The sequence below is a fragment of the Phyllostomus discolor genome, chromosome 3 (genome assembly GCF_004126475.2).
Source record: "Phyllostomus discolor isolate MPI-MPIP mPhyDis1 chromosome 3, mPhyDis1.pri.v3, whole genome shotgun sequence".
Taxonomy (NCBI): domain Eukaryota; kingdom Metazoa; phylum Chordata; class Mammalia; order Chiroptera; family Phyllostomidae; genus Phyllostomus; species Phyllostomus discolor.
Window position 1 is genome coordinate 53,947,965 of NC_040905.2, and position 24,636 is coordinate 53,972,600.

Here is a 24,636-nt window from a genome sequence, read left to right on the forward strand (position 1 = left end):
CAGGTGGTCAGCTCCTGCACACCAATATGCCTGCAACAATAGAGGCCAGGCATCACAACCACCACCACCACAGGCCTACACCACACACCCATCAGTCTGCATCCACCATGGTGGGGCCAATTTGCCATCTAGGCTGGGAGCTAGCCCATCTCATTAGTGTACCTACAGCAGTTGTGACTTCAATTAACTGTGAGCTAAGACAAGGGCCAGCTCACTCCATCAGCCCCACCAGTAGCATTCATGGTCAGTCCTTGAAAACAGCTAGGATGGGTGCCAGTCCTTATTAGTAGACTCAAAATAGTTGTGGTACAACCACAACAGAAGGTCATACACAGCACCTGGCCCTGATGACCAGGGTCAATTGCTCCACTGTTCCCCACAAGATGCCTTCCACATAAGCACTTTCTTTCAATATTGCAATATGTAGTTGATCTACCTAATACATAGACATAAATACAGAAACTTAGGCAAATTGGGGAAACAAAGGGATATGTTCCAAATGAAACAACAAGACAAAACCCCAGAAATAGAACTGAGAACAATAGAGATAAACAATCTACCAGATACAGAGTTCTAAGTAATAATCTTAAGAGTAATCACCAAACACAGAAGTATGGATTAACAGAGAGAAAACTTCAACAAAGAAATAGAAGAAAAGAAAAAGAAACAATCAGAACTTAAGAATATAAAACTGATACAAAAATACACTAGAGGGGATCAACAGATTAGATGACGCAGAAGAACAAACAAAAGGTGAAAGATAAAGTATAGGAAATAACCCAACCAAAACAGCAATAATAAAAATAATAGCCAAAATAAACATGAGGTGAGTATTCAGAAATCCTCTGGGACAACATCAAACATACTAACATTTGCATTGCAGGGGTCCCATAAGAAAGAGTGAGATAAAAGGAAAGAAAACCTACTCAAAGAAATGACTGAAAGCTTCTCTAACATGGCCAAGGAAACTGACATCCAAGTCCAAGAAGCACAAAATCCCAAGCAAGGTGTACCCAAAGAGACACACGACAAAAAACATTATATTAAAGTGCCAAAAGATAAAGACAACGAAATAATCTTAAAATCAGCAAAAGAAAAGCACCTACTTATGTATAGTGGAACCCCCATAAGATTATCAGCTGAGTTTTCAGCAGAAGCTTTGCAGTCTAGAAGGAAGGGGCACAATTTATTCAAAATGATAAAGAGAAAGAGAAACTACAGCTGAGAATACTGTACCCACAAATATTATCAGTCTTTCAGAATTGAAAGTGGAACAGTTTTCAAGATAATCTAAAGTTAATAGACTTGCCCTGCCTGGTGTAGCTCAGTGTATTGAGCGTGGGCCTGTGAAGCAAAGGGTGGGTTCGATTCCCAGTCAGGGCACATGCCTAGGTTGCAGGATAGGTCTCCAGTAGGGAGCCCACAAGAGGCAACCACACATTGATGTTTCTTTCTCTCCCTCTTTCTCCCTCCCTTACTCCCCCCCCCTCTAAAAATAAATAAATAAATAAATAAATTTAAATAGATAAATAAATAAATAAATAAATAAAGTTAATAGGCTTCATTACCAATAAACTGGCATGAAAAAAATTGTTAAAAGGACTTCTTTTTTATGAATTTTTTTGTCATTGTTCATGTACAGTTGTTTCCATTTCACCCCACCACGCCACCCCATCCCACCCATCCCTGCCTCCCACCCTTGAACCTACCTCTTTTGGCTTTGTCCATGTGTCATTTATACATGTTTAAAAGGACTTCTTTAAGCATAAAAAAAGGCCAAATATAGAAATTAAAAAGTATAAGAAAAAATATCTCCCTGATAAAAGCAAACATATAGTAAAGGTAGTAGATCAAGCAATTATTAAGTTAGAATAAAGGTTAAAAGATAAAAGCAGTAAAAGTATATATATCAACAACAATTAGTAATGGGTACACATACAAAAAAGTTGTGAAATATTCATTCAAAAACATAAAATGTGGGCTGAGGATAAATATACAGTGCTTTTAGTATGTATTTAAAGTAAATAGACCATCAACTTAAAATAGACTGTTGTATTTGTACCTCAGTAAAGTATGAAGGAAACTCCAAATATTTTATCAGTAAATACTTAAAATTTTATGATTTTATCATAATGCTAAATACTAAAAATAACACAATTAAATGGGGAATTGATAAGAAAATTCTTACTCCTATTAGTATTTCATATTTTCTTGAGAACTTAATACATTTGTAGGAACATTGGAAAAGCAAGATCTAAAATATGTGTTTGGTGGTGATTTAAACATATTCCTCAAAAATGAAGAAAGATATAATGTGTATATAATATTGCTTATAAATTAAGAAAAAGTAAAGGGTATAAATGCAAATAAACAACCTTTTTAGTCGAATAAAACACCCTAGAGAAGAATTTTAATACCATCAATTATAATACTTAATACAAAGCATATATTTGTAAGCATAAATTTGATCAAGGAAAACAGTAGCTGCCAAGAACATATATGTTTTTCTGAAGTACAAGACATGATTTTAACAAAAAAATACAAGTATTTTGATAAGATAATTTAAAAAATAAGTCAATTCATTTAGTGTTGAAATAAAACACTTCTCAATTTCAATTATGAATTTTACAGAGAAAAATTAGAGACAAATGCATACTTTATCATTTCTGTAGGAAGCATGATAAACTTTTACAAATCTCTAAGTAGAAGTAAGACATAATAAATCCACAAACTGAACTTGAGCGATAAGTGGAGGATAAATGAGATAAGATGAAAATCCTTGGAGAAAATTACAGCTGCAATCACAGCAATAAAGAGAATGACCATGACATGTGTGGCTCACTGCATGAGGTGAAACTTCATTTAAACCAGGATCCCTAAAAAAAGGCTAAAATTTCCCCATGTTGCCCCTGAAACTGTAGAGAAGTGAAATTCGCCACCCTAAAATGTGTCTCTCTGCCATCATAATTATTTTATTTTTAAGAAACAAAAGCCTCAGGAAGAACCTTTGACCTTCCTCCCAAAATGCCTAAAATAATTTAAGGTAAATAATTTAAGATAAAGGCCTGGTCCAGGAAGGACTAGAACCACAGATAATCACAATGCAATCTGAATTATGTGTGTTAGATGGAGAGAAACCTACTAAGGTCCATGTGATAAAAGTCCTTTCTGTGACCAGAAAGTTCTAGATGGCCCAGCAAACATTTGTTTACTAAATCAAATATTAACTGTTTTTTATCTTTCTGTGAATTGCCTTATTTCTTTTTGAAATACTAACCCTGAACCTCTCTCCCTAGTCTAAAAACACAGATGTACCTCATTTTGCTTTATAATCTATGGGATTTTCATGCTTATGTGAATTTCCCATGCATGCATATTAAATCTTGATTTTTCACCTGTTAATTTGCCTTATGTCAATTTAAATTATTTTACTAGCCATAAGAAACAAGAAAGGAAGGGGATAATTTTTCACTTCCTCCACAAAACTCAATTAAGTTAAATAAAGGTCTCTCTCCAGGAGAGCATTCCTCAATAGAGATCATTTAATTCACATGGATTATACTCATCCAAATATGAAATCATGATAAGAGAAAACAGATCATTACAGAAGGCAGATACAATAAAGAAATATTAATAACGAACTTCAGTGTTAGATATGGAAAGCATCAAACATAATATAAAATATAAAATACTGAAATAGTGCTTAAAGAAATAAAATATGAATCACAAAATAGAGGAAGAAAAAAGTCTTAAAATCAACAACAGAATTCTGGATCCAGTCATCACAAAATGGCTTGTGTGCATTTCTACTTTTTGTTTCACTTTGTTTTCTTCTCTCTTTTTTTTTTTTTTGCTATTTTATTTATTCATTCATTCACTTATTTATTTATTTATTTATTAACTTTTTTATTGTTGTTTAAGTACAGTTATCTCCATTTTTTCCCCCACCAACACCCCCCACCCCAGCCATCCCCATTTCCCACCCTTGATCTTACCCCTCTTTGGTTTTGTCCATGTGTTCTTTAGAGTTGTTCCTGAAAACCCTTCCCCCTTTTCCCTCCATTATCCCCTCCACCTCTCTTCTGGTCACTGTCAGTTTGTTATTAATCTCAGTGTCTCTGGTTATATTTTGCTTGCTTTTTTTATTGATTAGGTTCCACTTATAGGTGAGATATAGTATTTGTCTTTCACCACCTAGATTATATCACTTAGCCTAATGCTCTCCAGTTCTATCCAGGCTGTTGCAAATAATAGGAGCTCCTTCTTTCTTTCTGCTGCATAGTATTCCATTGTGTAAATGTATGATAGCTTTTTGATCCATTCATTTACTGATGGACACTTAGGTTGCTTCCAGCAGTTGGCTATTATAAATTGTGCTATTATGAACATTGGGATGTGTAGGTTCTTTTAAATTGGTGCTCCTGAGTTCTTAGGTTATAATCCCAGCAGCATTTCTACTTCTTAAAACAGAAGGAAAGTCAGGCACATATATAGAAGAACTACATAAAGACAGTGAAAAACAACCAACATAAACTGGACTAGAGATTGCTTCTACAACTTGGAAAGGGAAACCCATCAAGGTGAGCTCCACAGTCACTACATCTGTTTTTATTTTTGTTTTAGGACCTTTGCCTAATTTTAGAAAAGTTAAATTAATTATTGAGCAAAAAAAAAAAAAAACCAGCTGCCTCACTGGTTTAGGAGACAGTGATTGAAGCACTGATCATCAAGCATTTTGGGGAATTATTGAAAGGCTATTAACACTATATGCCTACACAACTGGCAGAAATAGAAAACTTGGTAGCACTGATTTGAGGTGTGAATAAAAGGATGTACTTACTGCTGTTGATTATTATATTTAATGTGGCCTTTACAAAAGACTTCTTAATAACTATCATGATTTTGTGAAAGTGTACATATCCTGTCATCTAACAATCTTATTTCATAAGAGTCTTTTCTATAAAAATAAAAACATCTGGAAATTTCTATATTTACAAAGATATACTTCTACATTTCTACAATTTATTATGTATCCACACAGAGGAAAAAAATTAAAGACCATTTGAAATATGTTGGCTAAATTGTGGAATATATTACTACATATTATTCTGAGTGGAAAAAAGATTTAGAATAATTTTAATATTATGTTAGTTGCATAAAAAATACAATTCTTTTAAATGTATATTAGTCATTAAGTTTATACATTCTGCATATGATTAAAAGAATATGGTTTCTGGAATATATAATTAATTTAAAATGAATTGCCTTGTTAGAGGAGAAGAACTGACATCAGATGAGGAGAGAGTGAGTATCAAATTATCATATTTAAGAATTTACTTAAAATTGTATAATTACATGAGTACAGGAGTATGAAAGGGTTTTCAGGAACATGTACAAAGGACACATGGACAAAACTAAAGAAGGGAAAAATCAAGGGTGGGGATGACTGGGGTGGGGGACAATGGTGGGGGTAAAATGGAGACAACTGTACTTTAACAATAATTAAATAAAAATATATTTATAAAACATAAAAAATAATTATATAATAATTTTGTCAATTTCTAAACCAATTATAAACTAATTTTGGTCAAAACATTAAGGAATATCTAATTGATAAATTATTAATATATAACCCTACCTATCAATGTTTTCTAATATTTTCCCAAATTGTATGCTATGAAAGATTTGTGTCCTAAGATAAATATTATAGGTATTCACTAATTTAACAGTTCTTACTTATATATAATATGATAAACTGAAAATATTATATTCCCTTTAGAAATATATAGTGCTCATTCTTTTATTTTAGGCTCTGAAAAGTCCTGCAATAAAATGCTATTTAACTTTGATTAGCTGAACATTTTTTAGTCTTACTCTAACACAAATTACCTCTTAAAACTTTATCATCAATCTTAATTTCTCATGGACCATTTCCTCATCTCTAAAATGTAGGCAGCATTTTTTTTATCTTTGATGGTTTTTCTATGCATGAAATTCTACATATCTATTAAACTTTCAGGATCAAGGTGGGAAAGGCAATGGCTTCACTATAGCCCCAAAGAAATAGTATTAATCAAAACTGAGAGAGTCATTGTATGTACTAACATTATTTTTTCTGTTCCTATGAGGAATCATGAAAATGATAATTTTTCATCTTGTTGAGATAAAGAAATACTCTCTGTCTTAAATCCACTTACTTTTATCCATTAATCTATCAACCTCTTTGCTGCTAAACCATGGAAATTGATTTTATCCAAGGTCAGTATTATAATGGAAGCTGATATTTATACCCCATTATTCAGTTTGCTTTAGCAAGGTTATGGTAATTCAGTTTAGTTTATAATTTCCTTTTTTCTTTTTTTTCACCCAAGAATATGTTTTATTGATTTCAGAGAGAGAGACAGAGAGAAACATCAATAGGTTTCCTCCCATATGTGCCCCGACTGGGCATGAAACCCGCAACCTTTTCTTGTACAGGATAGTGCTCCAACCAACGAACCACCAGGTCAGGACTGTGATTTCTTTTAAAATGCCTAACATAGAAAAAATCTTGGATTTTTTTTTGGATCACTGTTGGACAGGGTGTTTTCAAGTGAAAAGTAGTATAAAAATATTATTGCATTGTAAAGCAGACTCTCAGGTCAGATGTAAGGTTCAAGAGTCAGCCTTGCAGAAGTACACTAAGAATAACAGTTTTTGTTATTGCCTTAAGACTGCCAGGAGGTACATCATATATTCTTGACTTCTTCCAAACACAGAGAATTTCTTGTGGCTACTCTCAAGAAATATTTCAAGGCCAGGGGCATTCCAGCAAAAGGAAAAACTGAACATTATAATAGTAAATAGCCTACCCAATATTTTGCTGGTTACTAGATTAAAATATGGATAGTTGTTTTTGTTAGTTGAGTTACTCAATCAAAGTCCAATTTTCCCTATTTTTTGTATAAAGCATAGACAATGGAAAAACAAACAGTATAACTCTCAAAATATCCTTCTAGGCTTCTGACATTCTATAAATGATCATTGAAAATAAATTAAAATAAGCCTCTCTAATGTAGCTGTATTTTCAAACAATTATAGGCAACTTAAAAATTATTAAATAAGCATATTTATTTAGTTAGTTAGTTTAAAGATTTTATTTATTTATTTTTAGAGAGGAGAAGTGAGGGAGAAAGAGGGAAACATCAATGTGTGGTTGCCTCTTGAGTGCCTGCTACTGGGGACCTAGCCCACAACCCAGACATGTGCCCTGACTAGGAGTTGAACTAGAGACCCATTGGTTTTCAGGCTTGTGCTCAATCCACTGAGCTACAATGGCCAGGGCCTAAAATAAGCATATTTAAACCATTGTTTAATTAAAATTAGATAAATGATGAGAAAATACATATAAACATCTTAACCACTTAATGGAGCATATCTGTATATGATTCACATTTATTCAGATTTATAAAGATGTTTACTTGTGGCAAAAGCACATTTTAGAGCCATCTTTTCTACCCATTTAAATGAAAAGTTTGTCTTTGACAGAAGAGCTCTCATTAAAGCCAATATTACCAGTTTCCTGTCATTTGCCATGCATGATTCAACAGAAATTTCTTCATTTTTATCAGAATATCATAGTAATGGACAACAAAGTGGGGACTGACTGAGGGAGCATGGGATGATCAGGACAGGGGAAAGCAATGGGGGAACTTGGGACAATTGTAATCGAACAACACTAATAAATAAATAATACCTTAGCTAAAATATGTATTGTGACACTCTAATCCTATGATTTAAAAATCTAAATCACTTAACCTAGAATTCCACACTGTCCTTTAACTAACATCATTTTTTCCCTAATATAATTGTCCCTCTTCAAAAAAAGATAGTCTCATAGACAAGTCTTCTTTCTCCTAATGAATCCTATTGTAATCCAATGTCCAAACCTTTGTTAACACTATTCTTTCTACATAGGATACCTTTCTTATTTTATAAAATAACTATAGAATTTTCAAAGAAAAATTATTTGACTTAAAACAAGATATTAATACTATGTAAACATTGATGTAGCTACGTGAGAAAAGAACATTTCTCAACTTGCTTGATTGCAATTTCATACTCAATTAAAATGGAATCAATATACATTTACACATGAACAAACTTAACATATATAGTATCTATGATATCTATAGGTGGTAAAGGTATACATTTACAAATTATGGCATAATTGTAGACTGAACTATACTTTCAGAACCCTGGATACAAACCTACCTCATTTAATAAGTTATTTACCCAACTATTCCATTAAATCTTTTCTTGAGGAGATCACCAATCACCTCTATCCTGCCAATTCCAGTCAAGATTTTTCAATTCTTACCTTAGTTTTCTCCCAACAGGAATTGGCACTGTTGACAGTGGGCCCCACCTTCCTTCCTTTTTAAAACCCTCTTCTTCTTTGGTTTCAGTCCCATCACAGCTCTCGTTTTAGTCCCACCTCAGTAATTACCTCTTTCAGTCTTCTTTGTTATTTTTCTCCTGTTCTAAATACTGCATAATGTCAGACCTCCATCCAGAGTCCTAAATGCTTATTTCTCTATTATCTCCCAAGATAAACCTTATTCAATCACATTTTAAACCACAGGATACATGATTACTATCACATGCAAATCTCTAAGCAGATAGCTATTAGGCATCATCTGAAACCTTAAAAGTCCAAAACAGTTATTTCTCTTTCCTCACACATTTCCTCTTATAATCTTCTCAATTCAGGTAAAATATAAATCCATAATTTGTTCTCTTTAAATAAACAAAATACAAAATAACTCAGCATACAAACTACATGAATTGCTTTTATACTTCTAGCTTGCAGAACTGTAAGTGGGTAAATTTGTGTTGTTTTAAATAAACAAGATGGTGATAAGTTATTATGGAAGCAATAGAAATATAAAGATTTTAAGGAAAATCATCTTACAGAGTAAAAACCATATTAAAATATATTCCGCCTCTGTGATTCACCTATATTTATTCATTAATATGAACATTCATCTAATATCCATCAGACAATAGAAAGAAAATATATGAAAAAGAAGCTTCAAGAATAACAGACTGGTTATATGACTCTGGAGAAGATAGAGTGAACCATAGCAAAGGAAAATATAAATGTTCTAATTGATAAGTTAAAAAGTGTGAGAATCCACTTAATTCTTAAAGGAAAAATACTCTGTTTTCTTCCTTAAAATAGTAATTAGATAAAGAAACAGTTGGAAAGAGAAGGAAAAAACCCAGAAATTATATAAAGGCTTACAGAATTAATAATAAGAAAATCCCAGTGCAAATACTCATTGTTAGAATAAGTACAAATACAGACTAAAGAAGATACTGATGGAAATATTAAGACACCTTCCTAGAATGGATGGTGTTAAATCAAAGTGAACTCTGGCATCAGGTTGTCAGGATACAAATATGGTGCTAACACATAATAGTGGTATGAATTTTGACAAATTATTAAGTCTTTTTGATTCTTGTTTCTTCATATGTAGACTGGGGACATTAGTGGGGACACATTCAATGACGTATTTTGAGGATTTTAAAAAATATCGAATAAAGAGCAATTAGTGCAATGCTTGGAAATTAATATAAAAAGTAACAAAGGTTGTGGTGTGCAGCAGCCTTTCTCTTGCTACATACAACTTAGCACTCACATATCCTACCGACTTGCAAAGAACTTGCAGAGGATGTCACTATTCTAGAATATGACCTATAAAAGAAACATATTTCCTGCTGCTAGACTTTCAAGAGCCACTTTCATATTAAAAAGTGTAGTACATTCCCAAACCTGAAGGAACAATCAGTTACTACCAAACTTTTGAGAAAAATCAGTGACAGCTAACAGAAGAATCAGGGTGAACTAAAAGATGAACTGGTCCAGGGAGAAAGAAATACAATATAGAAAAAGAAAGTCAACATTTTCCAATAAGAACTTCTGAAATTTGAAGGTATGTTGCACCAATTACAATATAAAATATTGCAGTGAAAAACATCAAACTGAAAGCAAAACAAGAAAAAAGTTGGGTATTAACATAGTATTCCTTAACTAGTTAGCAGACCATATGAAAAACATGCTGAGAAACTTTAAACATGTAGAACATGGAAAGAGATCAAATTCCTGTTATTCATGATTTCTAAAAAGTCAAACAATTATTTAAAAGAAGTTTGAGAATGAAAAACTAAGTCAGAAAAATAATTATCAAATAATTATTCTCTTTCCAATGCATACTGACCCAAAGAAATGAACAAGCAACCCTGGCTCATCTAATTTAGTGGACTGAGTGCAGACCTGAGAACCAAAGAGCTGCTGGTTCAATTCCCAGTCAGGGCACATGCCTGGGTTGTGGGCCAGGTCCTTAGTAGGGGGTGCTTTAAGGGCAACCACACATTGATGTTTCTCTCCTTCTCTTTCTCCTTCCCTTCCCCTCTCTCTAAAAATAAATAAATAAAATCTTAAAAAAAAAAGAAATCCAGAAGTAGAAGTTTGCAGTACAGAATGGAAAAAAGTTTTTGACCCCTCCAAAAAACCCTTCAACTCCCCACTGGCAGATGGGTCACAGATTATATACGGCAAAATCACAAGTCATTGTGGGTTAAGGGACTGAGGTCATACTGGGAGCTGACTGGTTGGAGGAAAGGTAAAGGTAATCATTCCTTCATGTCTTAAGGAAATCTCTGAGGTCTTTTCCACTGTCCCTTTGTCCAGTCCCATGATTAAAGTAGCCAAGGGGTCATGACAACTTTGGACTCAGGAGCTGAAACATAACTTAGTTTAAGATATTATTTTTTAGCCTGCCAGAGGTCCAGACCAGTAGTTAGGTCCCACCTACCATCTTCTGCTGCCTCTGAGGTTGCTGAAAATTCAGGGGCAAGGCTAAGTCTCTGAGGGAGTGTGATGGGGTAACACCTGCTTCAGTGTGGTTGGTAGGGTAATAATATAGGTGTAATAATGTACAGCTTTAATTTGAACATTTCACCTAAGAAGTTATATGGTGTGCTTGGGTGTGGTATTGTTATGTTGCAGAATTAAATGCTTATGATTTTATAATAAGAAATTTTGTAATAAAAAAGGGGTGATATTTGTGCCAGACCATATTTCTGGAAAGCTGATGATTATTCAGCTGAAACACTCCCCTAAGATTCTCCCTCTCAGAATCAAGGGATTAAACTCAACTCTGCTGAAACAAAAGTCATAATTTTAAGTACTGAAATGAGCTGCTGGAAAGCACTGGAGAACGTTAGTAAGGAAGCTGGTAAGCGTATTGAAGTTGGCTCCCTCCTCCCACAGGGACTAGAGATATGGATCCTATGTTTCCTGATGATCTTATTTCAAAGAAATGACTCCTAGGTCCTTGAAAAAGACTCTGTGTTGTAAAACTGGCTTGTGGCTGGGGGAAGATTTAGATCAAGGAGTAGAGAAAAATACACGCACACACACACACACACACATACATACATATGTACAGAGGGATACAATTTCTAGAGCTAGCATTTAAAGCAAAATTTAATCAATGTCAAAAGAGCCCTTAGTTTATGAGCTCAAGTGACTAATTGCCTACATAAAAGTGATATATGGTTTTGCTAAAGGACAGTGATATAATATTTTATATCAACAAAGAATCCAGCCATGTTATACAAAACATTTTCATGTTGGATGACTCAGAGACCAAGAAATGCATGGTACCATCTTCCTTATCTAGATGCAGAGCGAAATGTATTCTATACTGTTAAGTTGAGGTATCAGAAAAATAAGTTTAACAGCAGTATTTAAACTTATAAAAGTAACAAATGGAAGAATTGAAAGTATTACAAAAATAAGAGGCAGAGGGCAGTGGAATGAAAATATGAATGAATTAAATTTCTTATTTTTGTGGTGGATAATCAATAAATTCTTTTTAAAGTTAACAGTCAAGGAAGAATTTATAAGCAGAGTATATACAATTCTCAAACTGGGCATATTTTCAAAGGCTTAATCAACAAGATTTTTCTTAGTTCAATGTATGCCTTTCTTCTAGGGATCATTTTATTCTCATGCACTGTTTTAATCTTTTCTTGCAAAACACAGAGGTCTACAAACTTCTCAAATTATTCAAAAGTTTCTTTTGAATGGTGTAGCCTCTAGTGAGAGAAATAACTTCTTTTTACAAAGAAATAATAAAATATATGTCCCTTAGCACATAAACATGGAGTAAACATTTATGATCCTTAAAATTATTTTCTCAACTTCAGAGGATTTCTCTCATGAGTCCTAATTAGTTCCCACTCATTCAATAACTGTTGAGTGCCTACTATATGTCTGGCACTTTTCTAAGAAGTGGAAATGAAAAAAATTAAAAACAACCATGATTAGTATTCTTATGCTACTTACATTCAAGTGGGGTCAATAGGAAATAAAGATATGCACAATGAGAAGTGTATAAATGCTCTGAAGATTAATAACATGGAGTTATGAGTTATTAGGAACAATAATTGGGGATCAGGGACTTTATTAAGTAGGATATTAATAAGGTTCTTTTTGAGGTGGTGGCATAATTATAAACAAAATATAAGTGGTACTTATTGAAAGACCTGCAGAAAGAGAATTTAATACAGAGAACAGTAGATGTAAAAGCCATGAGACAGTACAGCACCTTGATAGACAATGAGTAAAAACAGGTGAGTTTAATGAATGAAAGCACCATAGTTAGAGGTGACATTACATAAAGAAGGCAGCCTATGTAATACTTGGAATTAGAAGGTAGTGATTTTAAAGGCAATTAAAGGCCATTTTAACCAGTGAAGCAAGCTGCTTTGGATTGTCAAAAGTCCACTTTGGTTGCACTATGAAAAGTGCATTTCTGTGTGCAAGAATACAACCCAAAAAATTAGAGGATCATATTCAAGGCAAGAGCAGATGGTGCTTTGGACTAAAGTGACATTAGTGGCATTAGTAAGAAGTGTATAGTGATAAACCTGTGAGTCAGGCCAACAAGGCATATTTTATTATTTCTAATGAGTTACTATCATATTCTTATACCAATAAAATCATGTTATTTTGAATATATGCATAGGACAGAAAAAATACAAAACACTTTAAATTATCCTGACTCAATTTTTGTTTTGTGTGTGTCTGTGTGCTGTATTTAGTGGCTTATAGTGAAAGTAAAATTAAGTTTTAGAAGGTACAAAGTTTTTGTCTATAAAGATTTTAAACAACAAATATGCATTTGCTTTATTCCTTCATTAATATACTGCATTACTTTTTTCATAATTGCAAACCCTTTAAGTTAAAAAAATGAATACAACATCAATCATAACAATGAAATAATTATGAACAGATTTCAAGAGATTCCCCTGATTTATCAAGGGTATAAGTACCTTATATTAATCACTGGTTTATTGACACATGCAGTATTCACTTATAAATCAAATAGAAAAGCAAGTAGTGTTTTTGCGACAAGTAGGAATCATCTTATAAAAAGACATAATTTTTGGGTGAGATTATCCCTAAAAATGTAGAACATACCCACCCCCACCCCATGATACAACCCAGGTCAGCTTGTCAGCGTCTTTTTTATTAAAATTCATGAATATACCCTTGAATGTAATACCAAGACAGCTCATATAGCTAATCTGGAATACGCTGTAACCTCCTTCAGGCTCGATAAGGGTAGAGTCTGTGTGTTATTCTATGTTGTAACAGCAGTGTCTGAGAACACCTGCTGCAGTATAAACACTGTTTGTTAAAAGGAAATTAATTGAACTCTACATAACCATTGTTCATCACATTGTCACTATGGGTAAATATACCCCAACATCTAAGTAATTATCTAGACAAAGCCACCTGCCAGTCTCTGCCTTCTTGGTCACATTCAGCTACAAGCACTAAAGTTTGACAATGCTAATTCTTAAATCAAATTAAACTAAATCTGACAGTGTGCTAAGAACCTTAGATTTACAAGTAGAATCTACACATATCTTTATGTAAACCCCTTATTAAGTTTACCTAAAAGAGCTTCTGAGAATCTGGGTTGCCTTTAAGGGACAGGTTTTTTTCATTACTTTTACAGTTAGCTCAATTCATGTAATCATGAATTATCAATTCCAAAATGCTATGACAATATGCTATGTATCATCCTACCTCCCATAATCTGAGGAGTATAGCTATGCCCTCGTCTGTTTTACTTAATGATGTTCCATGTCATCCCAGTTCTTATTCTATAGCGTTTCATACCCGTATGTAATCACAACATCTAATTCTGAGCACTGCCACTCTCTCTGACATATTGAGTATTGGTGTTGACCCATACTCATTCTTTCCACCCATCTTTGGATACTGGGAAATGGGCAGTTACTAGATTATACTCCCTGTGATTATGCTTTTCCTAAATTCTGTTCCTTAAAGTAATACCATTTAAACATTCATCTTTAAGTATATGACATTCCATAAACCAATCACAGTGATTCCAGAGGAAATATATGTTCTGGATTATAGTGACATAGAATTTGATATCAACATGAATAAAAATACTATTCAATGTGTATTATGCAAGTACTAAATCTCCAGGAAAATGCTTGTCAAATTTTAATGTGCAGAGCATTCAACTGGGGTGCTAATGAAAATGTAGTACTAGATCTCACTTGCAGAGATAATGATGGAATAGAATTGTTTAATCCAATACTCCACATGTTTATAATACCCCAAACTCTGATTCAGGTAACCATGAGCCATAGATAGACTACTCAATCTGCAGATGCTAATTGTGGAAAATTTTTTAGCCACTGCCACTTAGTTGACACCAGAATTCAACTTACCCCTGTGCCTTCCTTCACATTAATTACTCCAAGTTCTAGATGTGCTTCTTATCTAGTAATATCTTTACACTGAACCACATTTAAGCTAAATGAGTATGTCTACAATTTAAGAAAAACACCTTAGGAAAACTGATTTGTTTTCCATCCACGAATATTCCAACTTTTTTAGAGTGTTATATATCATGTGTTTTTATGATAAATTATGATAACTTGAATCTGAGGAAACTTAGAATATGAACCAACAGATGCTATTATCTGAAGAAGTGATAAATTAACTTGTGTACCCAGTATTTTCTTCTCAAGTGTGATTCATAGCCTTTCAAGAGGAAACAAAGAGTGCCATTCTTCCAAACTAGATTATACTATTAATATAATAAATTATCACTTTTATAGAGTATATCACTAGAACTGTGAATCATTATTTAATCATATGAATAAGTACACATTTGTGTAAGTAATGGAGGAATGAAAAAATCCAACAGCAGCAGGCATCAACAACAAAATCTTGTTTCTTTTACTTAAATTGCTTAAGTTATATGCACAGAGACATATTTTTCAAATATTGATGCTAAAGTCAATGGTGTATTTAGAGTGTAGCTAGAAAGAAGTATTTTAAAATTTTCAAAATAACAGAAAAGCTCACTCCCAAGTTGCTATTTATATTTTGATTGTCATTTATATTAAATGATATTTCTTCACATCCTCGTTTTATGTCAATACACTTCTACCAAGACTTTCAGAAGACACCACTGTGGCATAATTTAGTTATATACACTTAGATTCAAAGTAGTACCTGAATCCTTTTTTCCTTTTTACTCAATCCCTCTACCCCCTAACTTCCCCTGGACAACAGTGAGGTGATTTTTGGGGAGAGGAAGGTGTAAAGGGACTAAATGGTAATGGAAAAATATAATAAAGATTATATTTTTAAAAAAACACAAAAAAATCAAAGTAATAGCTGAAGGTTTCCACCTATAAGATCTGCTTGCTTCTAATTATTATATCAAAAGAACCTAGATATAATGTAGTAGATAGAATTAAGATGTCAAAACACTGTAAGAAATGTAAATGCATGCCATGTTTTGCAAACTGTCAATTCATATATTACAATTGAGAAGATATGTTATCATTAGTAATCAAAAGATATCCTAAAACCCATCACTTCTTTCAATAGAGGAAAACATCAGGGCATAATATTTTTACTCTTCTCAACTTTCTATTATTTCAATTTCCTTTAAGTCTGCTGGTTTTCCATTTGAACTCACATACTACTATGAAAACAGTTGATTTTTTAAAAAAAATACATAATTAGAAATTAATGACACAAAATATACCTTTGTCATTTGAGTTCTTGATTTAGTACATTTATGTTTTATCAAGAGGTGCACTCACCAACACTGAAAGTCTCAAACCAGATGTCCGCTAGCTGACAGTGAGACAGCGAGCGTGTGCCATGTGATACACTCTGCACTACAGAGCTGCCTGGATGCCAACATGATGACATGAACAGGGGATCAGTGTTCACAGACTTTTTTACTATGAAATAGCCCACAAGTATGTTTAATAAGCTTAAATTCCCTTTAGTCCATTGGCAGAAAACATGTGATGAGAGAGAACCTTATTCTTTCTCAAGTATACTAAGAATACCAAGAGTGCTGCAACATTCATCCAAGATCAAGTAGTGGAATATTCATTTAAAACGTGTATATAATTTTATTAGCATATTAGCAACTGTGAAAAATCTTTTAAAGGAAATCCAAGCTAGTATTAAAAACAAAACAATAACATTAAGTTCAGTTGTTTCTGAGTTTTGTGACAAATAAACAAGGCTCAGTGAAGGATTTTAAAATATTAAGACCTTTCCCTTCTCAAAGTTCAGGAAGATCAGCTGTCTCAAAGAACATGTATTACTTGTAACATCTAGAAAATATGAGTGTACATAAAGGGAAAAAATACAGAACACTATGAATAAATAACAATGAACCTATCCATCAGAGGTTTTGGTTGCAAGCAACGAAAACCTTCTAGCTACCTAAGTTTGAGTGGAAGTATATGTTCACGCACATATCCCCCACCCCGACATACCTTCCCCCATACACATGCTACAGTTTTACTGAAGAATTCAGGAGATTCACATATCTGAATGGAGGACAATGATTGAATTTGTAACAAATCCATCAATAAGGGCAATTTTAAAATCAAAGAAGGGAGTAGATAAACCATCATCGTTTACCAGAAGCAATCCTACCTAGATGTTGCACTCACTATTACAGGACACCAGCATTAATTCACCACACCACCAATGACCATACTTAAATACTTGCAGTCCTTTTATGTTTGTTTCACTCTCTCCACATTCAGACATCAAAGCAGAGTCACCTAATTGGCTGAATGTGAGCCATATGCAGAAGCTCATACTACTAGAATTTGGAGAAGGAATGTTCTCACTTTAATGTCCATGGTGGCAGGCAGAACTCTGTATCTCACTGATCACATAGACTATGGAAAATTTTCCTAAGTATAATTGGTGGTGAATTATAAACAGTCAAGGAAAACACCAAATTGCTTATATTCATTACAATGTAAACTAGTTATGAAGAGAAGAGATGAGGGAGACAAAACTGCATGTTTTTTAAGCGAAGTTCACATAATATGAAATGAATCATCGTTTTTATTGTAGTAAGCATGCAACATAAAATCTACCCCTTTCATCAAAATTTTGAATACACAATACTTTTTGTTAACTATAGACACAATATTGTACATCAGATCTCTAGAACTTATCATCTTAAATAACTTTAAAGTATTCTGGTCCATGACATTTTACATTCACAATGTTGTACAATCACCATCTTTGCCTAGTCTCAAAATATTTTCACTACTCTAAAAAAAAAAAAAAACAACGCTATAGTCCTCAGCTAGCTGCACCACATTCTACATTCTTAGGTCTTGACAACCACCAACATGCTCTTGACCACCATAGCTTCACTTATTCTGGAAAACACATATAATGAAATCATATAATATGTAACCCTTTGTGTCTGACTTTTTTCACTTAACTTGTTTTCAAAGATTATCCATGCTTAACATGTATTAATATGTTATCCCTTTTTATGTCTGACTATACCATTGCATGTATATATCACAATATGTCCATTCATCCCTTGATGAATATTTGGGTTGTTTCCACATTTGGATAATTGTGAATATTGCTGCTATAAACAATCATGAAGTATTTGACTACTTACTTTCATTCCTTTGGGTATATACTCAGAAGTGAAATTTATGGGCCATATGGTAAATACATATTTAACTTTTTGAGGAATTGCCAAATTGTTTTCCACAATGGTTGAACTATTTGACACCCACACCAGCAATGTAGGAAGGCTCAATTTTCTCCATACCTTCGCAACAACTTTATATTTTCTGTTTTCTTATTTTCTTCATCCTAGTGGGCATGAAGTGGTACAGCATTGTGATTTTAATTAAAACTCCCTAATGACTGCTGATGAACATCATTTTTATGTGCCTGTTGGCAATTTTATGTCTTATTTGGAGAAATGTTTGTTCATGTACTTTTCCCATTCTTAAAAAAATTGAATTGTTTATATTTTTGTTATTGAGTTTAAGAGTTCTTCATATATTCTGGATATTAGACCTTATCAGATATATGATTTGCATGGTGTCATTCATCCTGTAGGTTGTCTTTTCACTTTTTTGATAATGTCCTTTGATACATAAAACTTAAAATTTGATCATCTGATTATCCTAATTTTTTTTCTTTTTTCTGCTTATACTTTAGTTGCCATATCCTAGAAGTCATTGTGAAATCCAGTGTCATGAACTTTTCCCCTATGCTTTCTAAGAGTTTTATCACTTTAAAATATCTGTTCAGGTCTCTGATTTACATTCAGTTAATTTTTATACTTGGTGTAAGGTAAGAATCTAACTTTATTTTTGTATGTGGTTATACAGTTTTCCAATTATCTGTTAAAAAGACTATTCTTGTTGAACAGACTATGTCCCCCACTTAATGACCTTATCATTCTTGTTTAAATAAATTTTTCATTGATATATGGGTTTATTTCTAAATCCTCAATTATATTTTAAAAGGCCATTTTCTAACTTTATGTCAGTATAATATTGTTTTGATTACTGTAGCTTTGTAGAAAGTTTTGAAATCAAGAAATTGAGTTCTCCAATATTGTTCTTAATTTTAGCATCGTTTTGGCTTTTTAGGGCCCTTTACAATTCTATATTAATTTACAAATCAACTTCTCCAATTCTGGGAAAAAAGGCTGTTAGAACTTTCATTGGAACTGCATTCAATATGTAGATTGCCTTGGGTAGCACTGCCATTTTAGTAGTATTAAGTTTTCCAATCCATGCATATATGCTTTCTTTCAATTTATTATGATCTTCTTTCATTTCTTCCAGCAATGTTTTGTGGTTTGCAGTATATATATCCTTCTCTGCCTGGTGTAAATTTCTTTCTAGGTGTTCTTTTGAATGGTATAGTAAAGTGAATAATTTTCTAATTTCCTTCTTACATTATTAATTGCTGACATATAAAAACACAAGTGACTTTGTTGTTTTTATGCCCCACAACTTTGCTTAAGTCATTGAAACAAAAATAAAGATTTTAAAAAGTTCTTTTAAATTCTGTTTTGATAGGATCATGCATCATGCCATCTATGAATTCAGATAGCTTTGCTTTTTTCTTATCAGTCTGGATGCCTTGTCTTTTTACTGCCTTGCTTTCATTTGTCCATCCATTATTCTGGCTAAAATTTCCAGTACAATTCTGAACAGTAGTGGTAAAAGTGAGTATTGTGTCTTATTCCTTATTCCTCTTCTCATTCTTAGAAGACATGTAAGTCTATCATTATTTCATTATTGAAAATTATGTGAGCTGTGGGTCTTTCAAATATTCCCTTTAACATATTAAGGAAGTTCCCTTCTACTATTAGATTTCTGAGTGTTTTTTTTTTTTTTATGTCAGCATGCTGAATTTCCACAAATGTTTTATTTCTGCCTCAAATGAGATGATCATGTGAATTTTTTTCTCTCCATGATCTATTAAAGTGGAATAATGATATCTTGCATTGACTAATTGTTTAATATTGAAACAGTCTTGCATTCTTAGAACAAATCCCACTTAACCATGGCCTATAATTGTTTTAACATGTTGCCGAATTTGGTTTGCCAGAATTTTGTAGGAGTTTTGCATCTATACTTATAAAGGATTACGGCCCATAGTTTTCTCTTCTTGCGGTGACTATGGTTGGCTTTTGTATCAGAGTACTGCTGCCCTCATAGAATGAGTTAGAAAGTGGTCTCTTGTATTTTTAGGAATAGTTTGAAAATAGCTGGCATTAATTCTTCAAATATTGATAGAATTCACCAGTAAAGTTACCTGGCCCTGCACTTTTCTTTGTTGGAAGGTTTTTGATAACTGACACAATCTTTACTTGTTATAGGTCTTCTCGGATTCCTATTTCATCTTGAGTCAATTGTGATATTTTGTGTATTTCTAGAAATTTATCCATTTCACCTATGTTATTTAACATACTCACACACAATTGTTCATTTCCTTTTAATCACTTTTACTTCTTCAGGGCCAGTATTAATGACCCCATTTATCTTCTGGTTTTAATTTGCATCTTTGCTATTTTTGTCCTCAGTCTCCATACCTGGAGTTTTGTCCATTGTGTTGATCTTTTCAAAGAACAATTCAGTTTTGTTTACTTTATGTTTTTCTACATTCTGTTTCACTTGTCTCTGATCTGATTTTTATTATTCCTTTCATCTTTGTTAGCTTTCAGTTTAATTTGTTCTTCTTTTTCTAGTTCTTCAAAAGTAATATTAGGTTATTGGTTTAAACATTCTCCTAATTTTAAATTTAGGCATTCACAACTGTACTGACTTCTGAGCACCCCCTCTGCCACACACCATACGTTTTGATACACTGTGTGTTTGACTTCAGTCATTGCAATGCATCTTCAAAAAAAGAATTTCTCTAAAATGACATCAAAAAATTTTCCTTGTGAAATCTGAAATTTCTTCCTTGAACTTTAGAATTTTTAGAGTCTGATGTTTAATTTATAAATGTTTAGGAATGATCCATAATTATTCTTTTATTGATTTAAAGATATAAATAAATATATCTTTATTTCTTATGGTCAGAGAAAATATTTTATGGTTTGAATTTTTTTAAAAATTATTGGGACTTGTTTTATAGCCTAATATATATCTGTCTCAAAGTGTTCCATATGCACTTGTGTGTTCTTCTATTTGGAGTGGAGAGAAATGTAGATATCTTGTGAGACTAGTTGGTTCATGGTGCTTTTAAAATCTCCATTATTTATTGTTATTCTATCTAGATAGTCTTTCTACTGTTGAAAGTAGATTATTAAATTCTCCAACTATTTTTATATAACATTCTATTTTATCTCCCTTCAATTCTATCAATTTTTCTTCACATTTATTGATTGATTGATTGATTGATTGATTGATTTTAAAGAGAGAGGGAGAAGAAGGGAAGAGAAAGAGAGATAGGGAAGCATAGATATGTTGTTCTACTTATTTAGACATTCATTGGTTGCTTTTTGTATGCTCCCTGGCCGGAGATCAAACCCACAACCTTGGTATCAGGACAGTGCTCTAACCAACTGAGCTATCTGGCCACGGCACTTCACATATTTTGAGGCTTTGTTATTTGGTACATATTTTTTACAACTGTTTTACACTGCTTAAGATATTAGTAATTTTTAGGCATCAAAAAAAACTAATATAGTATATAATCTCAACCTTGTTCAAAATAGTGACTTTATTGCCTCCTGACTAGTGAATAATGACTATGTTCTTTAAACTCTCTGAAAATCATATCTATCTCAACAAATTAGGATGACTATATTATATTTATATTACATATATAAGAGGTATAATATATGAAGATTCTCAATACAGTTGAATCATGTAGTAAATACACAATTAATAAACATTGAATATAATTTCAATGCTTATAATTAGAAATACTGGTAAAGGTACAATTTATTCTAGAAGCTATGCCATCTAATATAAAACACTTTAGTTGGCCCTCCAGATAATAATTTTCTCAGTATAAATGCTTGCTGCAAATTATAGTTTTCTTGGACTACATCATTTCTGTGTAGATTAAAACCAAGTAGCAAATTCAAGGACAAAGATAAAACTACAGTAGAGTGCAGGTGCATTAGGTAAATGTTAGACTAGGTGTATAAGATGGTTAATTTTGTATAACAATTTGACTGAGCTGAGAAATGTTCAGAGAAATGGCAACACATTATTTGTGGTTTTATCTGTGAGAGTGTGTCTTGAAGAGGTTAGTACTTGAATCAGCAGGCTGAGTAAGGAAAATTCACCTTCACCTTTGTGAGTGGGCATCATCCAATTTGTGGGAACTGGCATAGAACAAAAAAGCAGAGGAAGGGAGAATTCACTATCACTGTTTGAGCTGAAACATATCCATCCATTTTTGCCCTTGGATGTTGATGTTTCTGGTGTGTTGGCCTTTCAGACTCAGACCGGGATATACATATATCATTGGCCCTGGGATTCTCAGGCCTTTGAACACTGGCTGAATTACACCACCAGCTTTCTTGATTCTTCAGCTTGCAGACAGCAGATCATGGAACTTTTGAGCCACCATAACTAGGTAAACTAATTTCTATGATGAATTTTTTATCTTGTATTTATCCTATTGGCTTTATTTTAGAGGAGAAAATCGACTATTACAATGTGAGTCACATAGACCCAGTCTTTGGTTCAGATTTGGTATTTAAGTGTGCATACACAATTGATATGTCTTCCAGGTGAACTGAGCCTGTTATGCTTAGACTATTTCCTTCTTTGTCCCTAGAAATATTTATTGTCTTAAAGTCTATTTTGTCTAATATTCTTATAGCTACTTTAGCTCTTATATAGTAACTATTTGATGACATATATATTTCCCATACTTTAACTTTCTTTTTTATTTAATTAAATTCATTGGAGTGACCTTGGCTAATAACATTATGTAGGTTTAGGCGTATTATTCTATAACATGATTGTATATTGCATTGTGCACTCACCACCCAGGGTCAAGTTTCCCTCCGTCTTTTATTTTTTCAACATACTGTGTTTTTGAAACTAATGTGTGTCTGCTTTCATCCATTCTGAACATCTCTGATTTGAGTCTTTATTATTTAACTATATATCCATCTTATTCTGTGTATTCTGGAAAGAATAATTTAGGAAGTAAATGAAGTATTTGTTTTATGAGGTGGTAGTTGTGATGGATGTAAGGGTAGGTAGGTCTAAAGCCTGTGACCTTGTTATTAGAAAGTAAATTTGATGATGTACATGTTCTGGCATGAACCATATATTGTTTGTTTTGTGCCTCTTATTTACACTTTAAAAATTTTTGCCCTGGCTGGTGTAGCTCAGTGGACTGAGTGCGGGCTGTGAACCAGGAATCACAGGTTCGATTCCCAGTCAGGGCACATGCCTGGGTTGCAGGCGATGGCCCCCAGCAACCGCACATTGATGTTTCTCTCTCTCTATCTCTATCTCTATCTCTATCATCTCTATCTCTTTCTCTCTCCCTTCCCTCTCTAAAAATAAATAAATAAAATCTTTAAAAAAATTTGTATACATGGAGTGTCAGGTTTTTAAGTTTCCAAAATCACATGAGTCTCTATATGCTACAAAAGATTAAGTCATACATCCTCCCCCCTTTTTTTATTTTAATTGTTCAAGTGCAGTTTTCTACCTTTTACTCCCTTCCCAGCCCATTCCCCCAGCCCTTCCCACCTCCCTCCCGTTTCCACCCCCTCCTTGTTTTTGTCCATGTGTCCTTTAGACTTGTTCCTGAAAACCTTTCCCCTTTTCCCCTGAAATCCCCTTTGCTCTCCCCTCTGGTCACTGTCAGCCTGTTCTGTATTTCAGTGTCTTTGGTTATATTTTGCTTGTTTCTTTGTTTTATTGATTCGGTTTCTGTTAAAGGTGAGATCATATGGTATTTGTCTTACACCGCCTGGCTTATTTTGCTTAACATAACACTTCCCAGCCCATTAGTAAATGAAAAGATCAAAAAACTGTGGTACATTTACGCAATGGAATTCTATGCAGCAGAAAGAAAGAAGGAGCTCCTACCCTTTGCAACAGCATGAATGGAACATACATCCTTTTCTAATTCCATCTTTGGAACAAGGCCTATTGATCAGCAACACCGAATAGTGAAGTAACCTATGCCAACATAAAGAATTATATTTTGAAAATGACTTAATTTCATTCCTTATAGGTTTTATCTGCTTCTAGAACACAATGGATTAAAAATGTGTACTCTTGATATGAAATACTCAAATTCTTCATTGTTTTTCTTTTCACTTTGTACCTTTGGGAACAGCTAACCATACAAAGTACATCTAACATTTCAGTGTGAAATACATAATTTACTTTACCAGAATTTTCATGAGCTTCAAACAAGATAAACATTGGAGTATCTGAGGTCAAAGTGTACTAACAAATTTCAGCTTTTATTTCCAACTTATAGATCTTTACTTTCAGTGGCAAAATCATTTTAAATGAGTAATTAGCCACCTACAGAGATAAAACTATATTTTCCTGACTCCCTAGTGACTATGTATGGGTATGAGATAAAGTACTGGTTGTTGAAATATAATTGTAAAATGTCTATGGGAAAGTTTCCAGAACACTTTCTTATAAGACTGACATTTGCAGATCCCTGCACCTCCTTCATTTTCCCAGGAATTTAAGTGTTACAGATGATAA